Source organism: Dendrobates tinctorius, unplaced genomic scaffold (genome assembly GCF_039654945.1).
Source record: "Dendrobates tinctorius isolate UK_male_01 unplaced genomic scaffold, ASM3965494v1 ptg000062l, whole genome shotgun sequence".
In the NCBI taxonomy this organism is placed as follows: Eukaryota; Metazoa; Chordata; class Amphibia; order Anura; family Dendrobatidae; genus Dendrobates; species Dendrobates tinctorius.
This window is the reverse complement of record NW_027361730.1, coordinates 5,083,278-5,097,035: the sequence shown is the minus strand read 5'-3', so window position 1 is coordinate 5,097,035 and position 13,758 is coordinate 5,083,278. Positions and strand designations below refer to the sequence as shown.

Sequence of the window (13,758 nt, the reverse complement as noted above, 5' to 3'; positions counted from 1 at the left end):
AAAAAGACTGATTTAACATAAAAAATAGGGGATTTATTGCTTTTATCTTAATTCCTTTTTCTTACTTTCCATTGGTAAAAAATTAAAGCCTAACTAAAGCGTGGACTGCAAAAAAGAGAACCTGTCATGATCCAGGTTGGCTATGACAGAGAAAATGCACAAGTAACCTTTTTTACCTTTGGCTGTGTGTTTCAGTTCTAGTTTCCCCCCGGTGGCCATTAGGATGATTGTACTGTGGTGTCTTTTGTTCTAAATTTGCCCCCCGGTGGTGGTGAGCGTCATTGCACTTTGGTTACCTTAGTTTTGTGCACGTAATTATAAAACAGGTGTGATTGCTCTATAAAAGAGTGTCAGGTGTGGTAATCACTTTTGGTGATAGTCCTCAGTTACAAGCAAGCCTGGGTGAAGGATGGAGCTGAAGGAGAGTCCTGGGCAGCTCAGTGAGAGTCCTGGAGTGGCAGCTATGGTGTCTGCGAGGAGGGCTGGCATGGCTTGGTGGAGTTGCAGCTATGATGTCAGCAAGGAGTTCTTGCATGGCTTGGTGGAGTGGCAGCTATGGTGTAGAGCTGCACTCATGATGCTGGACTCAGTTGCTGGAAAGCTGGACTCAAGATGCTGGACTCTTTTGCTGGAAAGCTGGATTCATATGCTGGACTCTGTTTCTGGACAGCTGCATGCAGGTGGTGTACTCTGTTTGCTCCAAGGCTGCACTATGGTTTTGGATCAGGTCGGAGGAAAAGATGCACGCAGGTGATGGGCTCTGTTGCAGGGAGCGTAAGCAACAGAGCAAAGCTAAGTGGTGTTTCCCTGTTTTGCCTCTTTTCCTTATGTGTGTTTTAGTGCAGTGGTGGGATTAGTTGATAGGAACGGTGGAACGCACTAAATAAAAATAATAATAAAGTGTGTTCGCCGCTCGGGGTCCACCGTGCAGTAGGTGATATAACTGCTGCTAAGTGGTGGCAGGAGTAATATGGCGGAAATGCACCCAGGGTTAAACTTCACCCTGGTGCGCAGAGCAATCTCAGTTAACTCACAGAGATGCCAAACAGTACAAACACAAATGGCTGAGCCTGCTGTAGTCACAGTACTCAGTAAAAAACGCACACACGGTATACGGTCACAGGAGTAGCCCAAGATGGCGGCACTACATCCGTCTAGACCTACCGTGTGCGCGGCATTGCAACTGGGAATGCAAAGGAGGCTGCTACTGCAGTGCTGCGTGGACACTGCCGCTAAACGACAAAGGCAAGGCGCAAGCGCAATGTTGGACGCTAGCAGCTGTGGATGTTGCAGCAGAGGAGCGATGGTGCTGATTCTAACTCAGTCCCTATCCACATGCGTAATATCAGAGGGAAGGGGTTTCAAATGAGTCAGTCACCAGAATCATGCATCCGTACTCATACACACAGCAGCAAGTAAGTCTATACTAGCGCATGGCGGAACAGCGATGCGCGCCTTTTATAGCAGCTGGGACCTTCTGCATGCTTCCAGATCTCTGAGATGGACCAATGAGAACTGGAGCGGGACCTGAGCACATGACTCCCGATCTCCAATGGGAGATCGTCCCATGAGCATGCCCAGTAAGAAGACAGAAGGACTTATCCTCAGGAGAGATTTGCTGCAAGGCAATCTCCTCTGCAGTGGAAAAATACGAGGAGAGTGTAGAATGTGAGGATCTGGATCCCTGCTGAGTAAATGCAGAAATCCGACTCCTAACATTAGTTTCCGCACCGTCCACTTCACTAGTGAGGGTTTAGGTGCAGGGCGAGTCAGGGTTTTAGGTTCCTGATTGTCGCCTGGTGCGGAACCGGCCTAGGGAACGTTAGGAGTGTAGAAACACTGACTCAGGGGAGTGCAGGAGGTCTCCACTTCCCCTTTTACCTATCCCAGGGCCACCATTGTTATTGTTACCCAGGTTTTCCCTTTTATTGTTTAAATTCGCCTTACTGGAAGCGGGGTTTCCAGACATACGTGTATTTCCGAAATTCGCCTGTTGGAGGCGGCGTATCCAGCTGCACGTTTTATTATTTAAATTCGCCCAACTGGAGGCGGTGTATCCAGGGTCATCTAAATCCGCCCTGCTGGAGGTGCTGTGTCCAGTTGCGCGTGGCCGTTACAGAACCCTTTTACTAGCTAAAAACAATAACATGATGGTAATCAGTGACCTGTGTATTGAATTGTACAAAGTTGTAAATGTACACTGCTGTGTTCGCATATTCAACAAAGAATATTGGACAAATACCCATAGCAGTGTGAGAAGATGGGAGTTTGGCCCATGTTTCCTCTGAAAGACACATGTAAATTTGCAGTGTATTTTGATTTGTAATGTTTAGTAATGTACTTTATCAGTGATAGAATGTACTCTGCCCAGCAGCAGGGATTAACTAGTCTAGAGTAGGAGGGGCTAAATTGAAGAGTAAAGGCCCCGTTACACATAACGATGTCCCAGCGATCCCACCCATGATCCAGCAAGGGATTGGACATGATGACCCTGGAGTTCCCTTCCAACTCCAACATTCTAGGATTTCATGATTCTACATGTGAACGGTGCTGGAAATGTGAAAAGACAGATGTGGGTGGGTCGCTGGACTGCTGGAACCTGTGCCCTCCACCTATTAAGTAAATACTCATGCTCTGTATTTGTTATCCGTTCTTAGGTGTCTTTTATGCATTCAAGCCATGGTGAAGTGTATACCTATTACATGGTAATGACTAACTTATTCAGCCGGCCATTTAGGATGGTGGAGTTATAATTTCACTGGCGGTGCACCTTCATTTGATCATACATATGTATGTACCATATGCACTTTGTAATATTTTATGCACTTTATTCATACAGTATATGTATGATGGTTCTGACTGTCCAGTAACCCCTTGCATACCCATGCGGTTTGCGGATGCCCGCCTCCATTATCCACTGCCCCTTTTGTATCTGGATTTGTCCTAATAAAAACCATTTATTTTATCTTGGATTTTTTTGGTCGCTTCTTTTGGAGCAAAAGCTCAGTTTTTCACCTTAATTGCGATTGTCCATATTGTTCTCCTATTGTGTCTGCTAACAATTTGGTATGTTGATACTGGAATATTTAAAATGCAGACACTGGTCATTGGCACTCTAATATACATTTCTAAAATAGTAATATTTCAAAGTACTGAGTCTTTTATGCATTAATTATGTGTAGCAATAAAAGGAAAATTCTTTGATATCGTAGAAACAAGAGCTAGCTAAAAAATGTCATTGTCAGATTTGAATTCATGAGGTCAAAATCATTAAGAAATGGTTCATTTTGTCACTGAACCTGAGAACTTTTTAAAATATGAAGAACAGTGTTATCATTTAATTAGGATAACATAATTAGACTTCCAGCAGATCTGACTTGTAGGCTAAGTGTGTGGTGTGCGGAAGTTACCACACCATCACGGCAGTGACAAAAAAAAAAGAGAAAAGAAAGGAAAGTTTGTGATGCCAGGGTGCACTTTATTAACCTCTGCTTTGTGGTAGTGTGATGTAATGTAGTGCACTCCAAATAGTTCAGAAAACAGGGAGGCCACAGGGGCAATTGGAAACATTTACTTGTAAGAATACTCAGACGTATCCAACTTATTGGTTACGGTATGACGGTTCAATCCTCATGCAGCAAACACAATTACTATCCAGTGAGCCACCTGATCATTCTCTGACAAGGCCCTGGTGCTGTTATATTTATGATTCAGCGATTCCTCAGCTCCTCTTATCTACATGTACACTTGTGTGAAAAAGTGTTTGCCCCAATCCATATAAACTTTTCTTTTGCATATTTTCCACATGTAAATATTTCAGATTGCCAAACAAATTTAAATATTAGACAAAGACAACACAAGTAATAGCATGTTTACTGTGCTGTTAATAAATGTGCTTGAGGTTATCTTGATAGTATAAAAAAATCCATTTGAAAATGGCGCCCATCGCGCCGCTATTGGTGTTGTTAGAGGTGATCCAAAGCTGCTATTGCACAGGCACGGTGGGTGCCATTTTCATTCAATTTATTATTAACACAGCAAACATGCGATTATGCTGCAGCGCAGGTGCCACGGCTGCAGAAAGTTTTTTTGTTTTTTCTTAGTATGTACATATATTCATTATGTAAACTAGGGGCAGGTCACTGAGGGATGAGTGACATGTCAGTAGTGTGCATTATAAATAGCTAATCAGAGCACCACATGTAGACCCCACCCCGGGGCATGAGCATATCATTAACTCAAAACTGAAAATAAGGATTAAACAACCACAGGACGGATTTCATCAACCAATGTATCATTGTAATCAGTATAACGGCGCTGACCTTACACTGTCTGTAGGTTACTGTGCTGTTTCCCTTAAAAAACACAAATTAAAGAGATTGTCCAGTACATTGTACAATGCCTTAACCAATTTAAACCTTGTAAAGAAATATTTTTATAAATAACTCTTGTTGCCACCTGTGCCTGTGAGAGGCACTATCGTAACTGCTCACTCGGCCTCACGTAATCCTGGCTGCAGCCGCCGCTGATATCTGCTAATGTTGCATCAAGTTCCAGATCTCCTGCATTCCCCCAGGTATGACCCAGTCACGTGCACCCCTTTTGATTGACTGGGCGGTGGGCGATGTTTCTCTGCACATCACAGCCCAGTAGCCAGCGTGTGCCTTCCCTCTCTCCTCTGCTTTCATTAGCCGCAAGCGCGCTCTGGATACTGGGCTGTAATGTGTGGTGAAACACTGCCCACAGCCCAGTCAATCAAAATGGGTTAGCGTGACTGGCAAAAACATGGAACAGTGGTGAACTTTCCCAAGAGTGGCTAACTGACCAAAATTACCCCAAGAGCGCAATGACGACTCATCAAGAGGTCACAAAAGACACCACAACAACTTCCAAAGAACTGCAGGCCTCGCTTGCCTCAGTTAAAGGGAACCTATCAGCAGAACTGTGCTGAGTAATCTACAGACACTGTCAGGTCGGCACCGTTATACTGATTAAAATGATACCTTGGTTGATGAAATCCGTTTTGTGGTTGTTTAATCTTTATTTTCATTTTTCAGTTATTGATATGCTCATGTTCCCGAGCGGGCCTGTGGGGGGGTCTTCATGTAGTGCTCTGCTTAGCTATTCATACTGATAGCTTCTGATAGGTCACTGATCCCTCAGTGACCTGCCCCCTATTTTACACACGGAAGATTATATATATTGAAAAAAAATCACCTTCAGCAGGCAGGCGCTGCAGCATGATCTCATGTACGAGTTATAATGTGCATTTAATTATTTTATTTGCTAGCATAAATATATTCAGAAAAAAAATTTGGTCTCAAAATGGTGCCAGCCGCACTTGCGCAGTAGCATCTAACGGATCACCGATAGCTGCTATTGTGCACAAGTGGCCGGCGCCATTTTGAGACAATTTTTTTTTCTGAATTCATTTATATCAGCAAATAAAAAAATTGACTGAACATTATACATGCAGTCATGCTGCAGCGCTGGAATATGACTGCTGAAGGTGATTTTTTTTCAATATATATAGTATTCAGTATGTAAAATAGGGGGCAGGTCACTGTGACCTATCAGAAGCCATCAGTATGAATAGCTAAGCAGAGAACCACATGAAGGACCCACACAGGCCGCCCCGAAGCACAAGCATATCATTAACTCAAAACTGAAAATAAAAATTAACAACCACAAGACAGATTTCATCAACCAAGGTATCATTTTAATCAGTATAACTGTGCCGACCTGACAGTGTCTGTAGGTTACTCAGCACAGTCCTGCTGTCAGGTTCACTTTAACGTCAGTGTTCATGACTCCACCACAAGAAAAAGAGACTGGGCAAAAATGGCCTGCATGGCAGAGTTCCAAGATTAAATCCACTGCTGAGCAATAAGAACATAAAGGCTTTCCTCAGTTATCCAGAAAGACGTTTGGGACAATACTCTGTGGACTGACTATACAAAAGTTGAACTTTTCGGAAGGTAAATGTCCCACTAAACCTGGTGTAGAAGTAACACAGAATTTGGGAAAAGGAACACATCAACAGTAAAATATGGTGGTGGTGGTAGTGTGAGGGTCTGGGGCTGTTTTGCTGCTTCAGGACCTGGAAGACTTGCTGTGGTAAATGGAACAATAAATTTTGCTGTCTACCAAAAAATCCTGAAGAAGAATGTCCAGCCATCTGTTCGTGACTTCAAGCTGAAGCACACTTGGGTTATGCAGCAGAACAATGATCCAAAACACACCAGAAAGTCCACCTTTGATGGCTTAAGAAAAAATTAAGACTTTGTTGTTACCTAGTCAAAGTCCAGACCTTAATCTGATTGCGATGCTGTGGCATGACCTTAAAAAGGCGGTTCATGCATGAAAATTCCTCCAGAGCATTGTAAAAGACTTGACAGTTTTTGCAAATGCTGTAGTTGGGTCGCCCTCCCAGGGCTGTGGGGTTTTCGGTACCGGGCCAGTGTCAGGGGGAGAATGTGTCACAGCAGCAGAGACCCAGTCCGTGGCCCTGGGCGCCCAAGTCAATGGCGGATGATGTTTGTAATGTAGTTTATATGGAAAGTTTGTGACGCCACCTGCGGTGTTTGGCAAGTGAGGTGTTAGCCAGCGCTGAGTGCATATCCTCTGGGGCTGATGGTGTGTTGCAGCTTAGATGGAGTAGCTCCCCACAGGTGAAGCTGTAGCCCCAGGGCAGTGTATAGGCGCAGGCGGTATGAGGAGCGTGGGTGCCCAGATGTAGCAGTGCTGGCGGGGTGGACGCAAAATTGAATGGAGGACACCATGGCTTGTAGTTCCAAAGCTTTACTCACAGTTTGTGGTACACACTGGTGCCTGCCTCTGTGTCGTGTCCTCTGGGGTAAAGACTCAATCAACCTCCCGGGCAAGTCAGGATTCTCCTCTCCAACACTCCGCCAACATGTGTCTTTCCTGAACGACTCCTCTATTGCGCCTTTTAGTGTGAAGAGCTCCAGTACCGTGGTTCTCTGAAGTCCTCCTGTCATATGTTCCTAACAACTCTACTTGTATGACAGAAAGCTGTAGCCTGCTTCGGGGACTCCCTTCTCGTGTATCCCGGCTCTCTATTCGTTTTGCTGTTGTGTCCCAAGTCTTAGATGGGAGTAGTGCATTTACAGCCAACTACTTCACCGGTGTCTGCTGCAGAACCATAAGTGTCCATACAACCTCGGAGACCAGGCCCCAGCCTTGCCCTGAGAACCTATAGGCAGGGTTCTTATCCAACTCATTCCTCCTCTCTGTTCTCCTACTCCTTCGTTCCGTACTTGTCTTTCTCTCTATAGAAGCTGAGGTTGCAGTTCTATGTCTTTCTCCTTCTCTTCTCTTTCCCGTGCCAGCTGGCTCAGGTCACTGAGGCAGCTGCAGCACTCCTTCCTCCATCCCTTCTTCCAGGGATCCCCCACTCCTCACTGAGTGGCTTCCTACTCCGCCGACCTTCTGTCAGACTGAACCCCCAATTCTAAACCTTCCCCATCTTTTATATGAATCTCAACTCCACCCACCTCCCAGCACATCTCGTGTTACGAAGCAAGGGACCACGAAAGGTGCTCTGCTACCCTCTAAGCATGAGCCGCAATGTGATCAGTGCTGAACTATCCTGTGTGTGGGATGCAGGTGTTGGAGTGCAGAAAGGAGCTCCCAACTTACCAGGATGGTGGGGCACTACACCTTAGGAGAAGGTGCAGTACCTCTGTGGCAACCGAGCCTCAGGGGCGCCACATATTGCTAAGGGTGGCTCAATCAGTTATTAGGTTTAGGGGCAATGACAGTGCTCTGTAAGTTTAGATTTCTTTTTCCCTAAATAATAAAGACCTTCATTTAAAAACTGCATTTTGTGTTTACTTGTGTTATCTTTGTCTAATATTTAAATTAGTTTGGTGATCTGAAACATTTAAGTGTGACAAGCATGAAAAGAATAGGAAATCAAGAAGGGGGCAAAGACTTTTTCACACAACTGTATGTCCAATAATTGTCCTCACAATTGTATTCAGCTGAGAGCTTTGTTCTTCACTATAAGGCAGCAATGGTTGCTTTCATACCTGCTTCCTCAGGTCTCCTTCCCTTCACTACTAGGCCCAGAACCAGATTCTGTGGTCTAACCATGTGACCTTATTTTCACATATGGAAAGCAGAGCCGCTTCTGTGGCGCCCCTGAGGGTTCAGTCGCCACAGAGGTACTGCACCTCCTCCTGAGGTGTGGTACCCCACTATCCAGGTTTGGTGGAGACACCTGACCACACTCCAACACCTGCACCCCACACCACAAAGTAATGTAGCAAAGTACCTTCAGCGGCTCCCTGCTTGAAGTGTAGCATAGCACCCCTTGGTGGCTCCCTGCTTGGAACATGAAACGTGCTGGGAGGTGGGTGGAGGTTAGTATACATAAAAGAGCGGGAAGAGTTGAGTTCAAGTCAGTCAGTCATTCATTCAGTCAGTGAGTGAGGATGTAGAAGGACAGAGAGTGAGACAGAGAAGATCCCCAGGAGAGGGATGGGAGAAGGAAGTGCTGCAGCAGGCCACAGTGATCTGGGTCTGCTGGCACAGGAAAGAGACAAAGAAAGGAAGCTTGATTCTCCATTGGAAAGAAGGATTAGCACGGAACGTAAGGAGAATAGAGGAACTAAGGAACAGGGTTGGAAGAGAAAACCTTTCCCAAGTTCACAGCGCAAGGCCGGGGTCCGGTCCCCGAGGTTGTACGGATACTAATGGTCCTGCAGCAGACACCGGAGGAATAGAAGTAGTGACCGCTTTATTCCCACACAAGACTTGGGGGCACAACAGCAACAGAATAGTGAGCCGGGACTTAGTAGCAAGGAGTCCCCGAAGCAGGCTACAGCTGTCTGCCGTACAAGTAGAGTTCATAGAACATCTGACAGGAGGAACTCCAGTGTAACTCAGTACTAGGAGTACTTCATTCAAAGGCGCTATAAGAGGAGACGTTCAGAAAAGGCACATATGTTGGCGGAGTGTTGGAAAGGAGTACTTCATCTTGCCTGGAAGTTGACTGAGCTCTTGACCCGGAGGACACGGCACGGATGCGGGCACCTGTACCTGCAACAGACTGTGAGTAAAGCTTTGGAACTACATGCCCTGGTGTCCTCCACTTATTCCTGCGCCAACCAGCCCAGCACTGCTACATCCCTTGCGCCTGACACTACACCATCTACGTGTCACTTCACCTACACTGCCCTGGGACTCCAGCCCTGCCTGTGGAGGGCTATAACATCACTGCTGCACCACACTATCTGTCCCAGAGGATCTGTCTTCAGCGTCGGCTTACATCTTCATTGTCGAACACCACAGGTGGTGTCACAAATTACTTATAAACTTTCACACTGCAACAACTCCCTTTCACAATGGGTGCCCAGGGCCACGGGCCGGGTCCCAGCTGCCATGACATCTCCCATTGAAGCTCATCGGGCCCGGTACCGAGTACCCCACAGTCCTGGGAGGGCGACCCACTTCATTAATTCTTTACTACCACCTAATGGCAGAACATAAATACATCATTTTTTACATCATTTTCTATATTACCTGCAAAGGGAAACATTAGTAAAATGCCAACCTAATGACTTAGCTGACAGCTTTGCTACATCTTAAAGGCACATACAGTACAACTTTGGGCATTACAAGTGCACACCCTATTTATGCACTCAGCCAAAAGCATTCTGGGAGTTTTTCCTGACACATACTTTAATACTAATATAGTGTGACATTTCCCAGACAGAGGGCAAAAGTGTTTTCTTTTGGCATCTGTCTGACTGGTGTATATTAAAGGGCTTCTCCAAGAAATAATCAAGATGGCCGCTATCAATTATTTCAAGCTGCAGCCTAACACCATGAGGATGGCTGGCAGTGGCAGCTTAAAGGGAACCTGTCACCCCCCCAGGGCATTTTTAAATAAAAGAGCCACCTTCAGCAGCACTAAGGCTGCATTCTGTGAAGGTTGCTCTTCTGTTTCTGACCCCTAGTAACGCTGAAATATTGACTTTTATAAATAGGTCCTCATACCTGTAATGCGTCCCATAGGTATGGTGTATCCCCCTGTATCAGCCGTCTGCCAGCCGTCCATCATGCCCCTGTGCATCGCCGCCTCCTCCTGTGTAGTATGCCTGTGTTGTGACAACTTTAGCTGCAGCTTCCCCCATCACCCTCCTCCTCTTTCTTTTTCCTCCCTCGGCATGCAGCGTCTGATGAGCTGACCTGCCAGTGACCTGCTTGTGTGCCAAGAGAGGAAAAAGAAAGAGGAGGAGGGGGATGGGGGAAGACGCAGCTAGAGTTGTCACAGCAAATGCATACTACAAAGGAGGAGGTGGCGCCCAGACACAACAGAAGCATGATGGACGGCTGGCAGACGGCTGATGCAGGGAGACACACCATACCTATGGGACGCATTACAGGTATGAAGACCTATTTATAAAAGTCAATATTTCTGCGTTACTAGGGGTCAGAAACGGAAGAGCCTCCTTCACAGAACGCAGCCTTAGTGCTGCTGCAGGTGGCTCTTTTACTTAAAAACGCCCTGGGGGGAAGGTGACAGGTTCCCTTTAAAGCATTCTGCATATGTCTCTGAGATACTATATGGGTCCTGACAGACTGAGGAGTAGTATCATAAACTAGTATAACTAGAACAACTTATCTGCTCACTAAACCTGACAGGTATGCAATGGGAAATGGATTAGAAGGATAACAGTTGTTCTGCTCTACTCTGTCAATGTTTGTGCTCCTTTGACAGCAGTGCAAAGTATTTTTCATTCTGGACTGTCAGTATGCAGAGACTTTAGCATACAGTGGTATACAGTGCTATAGAGACTGTGTCCTATACATCAGACCTCCATAATAAAAAAAACAAATATTGTGCAGAATGCATTTTTAGGCCTCCAGCCAGACAGTCTCCACCTTCCCTAACACATTCTAGATAATATAGCAATGCCCTCATGTCTTGTAGCTGAGCCGCAGGCAAAGTGACTGAGATATATGACATATCCTGGTTACATTCATACACATTGCCTTGACCCCACTCTGCTGGTACTATTAACTGGGGATAGTACCTGGAATTATCAATAGGTTCATTTGAACATATACAAATGAGAATTATTATTTTGATAGTGATAAGTGTCCAGCTTATGTTTTCTACTATGATTAGATTTGATTTTTCCTACAAATGGTGCAGAGATCTACAAATGTCTGTCTCATAGCCTAGGTTTTTTCAGATTCCTCAGGTTAGAGAAGAACAGTGCCCAGGCCTCTATCTGCTTCATTTATCAGCTAAAAAAACAAACTCCTATTTATAAAGCACCTGTCATTAGGTTAGAAGTGGGCATTTTTTGCACTCATTTTTTTCCTGAGTATTCCACCTTTGTTATTTTCTAAATTTGTCATACCGTTTCAGAGGGTATTAATGCAGAGCCATCTAAAGACATCCCGCCAGAGAATCCTGTGAGTATTTCCCCCTTGGTGAGGACCATAAAAATTAGCACAAAATAAAAAGCCCATTTCTCTGGAACTGTATTGTGGATTTATAAAAAAAAGAACTAAATACTCAGGGGAGCACTGAGAATAAAGTAAGAGCAAAAAACAGACATGCTGCTGCAATGCAGGTAGGTGCAAGCTCCACTAGATGGCAGTAGAGTGTAAACAGAACTGCACCTAATCAGAGCAGTCCTGCAGTGCAGCAGTTAGGCTACCACGGGTGGCAGCAGAATAGTCAAACAAGCTGGGTCAAATCCTAGACTGTAGCGCAGTACCAAAGGAATAAGCAAACTCATGGTCAGAGACAAGCCAGGAAATCAGTAATGGTCAGGAGTGGATAAACCAAAGACAAAAGACAGAAGCAGGTCAGAATACAAGCCAAGTCAAAGCCAGGAAGTCATCACACTAAAGGGAAACACTGAGTCAAGACAGGAATAGGGGAAAACAGAGACACGGGTTTAGACAGCAAACGCAGCAGTAAAAATCAGAGCAACCAGAGTCAGCTACAGCAGCACTAGGCAAAAACTATAACTGACATCACCTGGAGGAAGCAGCAGTGATAAATAGCCAACCTGAACCCAGACAGAGGCTGGGAAAGATTAACTCTTGACATGACCAGACCGAGAAAAAGGGAAAACACGACTCAAAACCTGGTCTGGATCATGACACACTTAGCAACAGGCCCTTCCATAAAGCATTTTTACCTTTTTGATCATTTTGTATATTATACTCATTGGATAGTTATGATGCTGTGTATTTATGTGATGTATATGTTATTACTGCTAAAAAAATATTGTTTTATGTAAGGCATTAGATTGTTCCTCATAATGTCGCTATGTAGGTACAAGCCAAAATGGCAGAACATACTAAAGACTTTTTGTGTATGTATATGTCATGTGTCTAATTTCATGTGCCCTATGTCTCTCTATTGCCTTTCTGGCATCTAATATTCACATTTTCATGCTGAGTTAAATTTAGTCCGGTATTTGCCATCTTCCTAAAACTCCTATGAAAACTCCTGTGACATACAAATAAGCCCTAGAGAGCAGGTAAAAGGTTTACCTGTGTTTTTTTTCCTCCAGTAAAAAGTGAAATGAGGTAATTTGTTACTGTTCACGAAATTTAGAAATTTAGAAATAATCCTGCAAAGTGTCTCTTATCTCTACTTGATATTGTGGAAGCAGTTTGTTAAATTTATATGGCTGTTAATGCACAAATATGTTTGCTATCAATATTTGGACATTTGTGGTGTGGACAAGTATTTTGCTTGTTTCTCTAACTGTCAATATTGTCTTTACAGGTTGGTGAACTTGAGTCTACAATGCAGCTCAACTCTATCTCTCTCTTGAAGCTTTTTGCGGTCTGGGCTTGCTGTTTTTAATCTAAGTAGCCAGGAAGCCCTTATCCCAAAAAGAATTTGCGAGGGAGGATTTTCTGCACAAGACAATGATTCATCAGGTAGTCATTGTACTACAAATGAAGACGACATAACCATCAATGATACGTGTCTATAACAGATTCTAAAATATTTCATTTTCATTTTTGCACATTATTTAAATTTATTTCAAATTGACATATTGATTAATGACACAAAACAGTAAAGAATGACCACAACCCTCCAACATTCATATGGATGTAATGGTGGCTCTTACTCAGTAGTGTAACTACCTTGTGTGGGGCAGAGGGTGCAGTGGCCCCGACCCCGTGCTCAGAGGGGCAAACTTTTCCTTGCTATGCTTTCCTTGATCACTGAATCTTCCGGTGGCTCCCAATGCAAGAGATGGAAGGCTCCTACCCCAGCACAGCTATGCACCGCTGGGCTAATCCAGATCCATAGCAGCACACTCCTTCCTTCACCTGCTGTGCTTGGGCTAGGTGTGGAAGTTAGACTGACAAGTGTACTGTGTAGCACAAAGGTTCAGCCGACAGCACACAGATTATTCAGTTGGATGCACGCTCCAAAGTCCCAGGCCCGATGAGGAACAATAGTGCCAGCAAAAATGTAGAGGGAACAGCATGCAGTCCGGGTGAAAAAATTCAATTTCTTTATTCTGCCATCAGTACATCAGTACAACGTTTCGACCATAACAAGGTCTTTTTCAAGTACATCTAAATAGCATATGGAGCGACCTTTTATTGTTTGGACAAAAGAATCACCTTTTAAGTAACGCCCCTTAATAATACATACACAAAAATGAATCATAAAGTACATCAGATAAAAAAACATTCTATTACAGAATAAAACAACCTTTGCAGAGACATATATGTAAC

General features: G+C 44.5%; 1 long non-coding RNA gene across 1 annotated transcript in view; it reads left to right on the top strand.

Moving 5' to 3' along the window:
* The window catches only part of LOC141092905 (uncharacterized), a 59,555-nt gene extending 46,440 nt beyond the window's left edge, over positions 1–13,115 (top strand). Inside the window, exon 2 of the long non-coding RNA XR_012232952.1 lies at positions 12,788–13,115. This is a non-coding gene — a long non-coding RNA (uncharacterized lncRNA). The remainder of the gene's footprint in view (positions 1–12,787) is intronic.
* Positions 13,116–13,758: the final 643 nt, after the last annotated feature.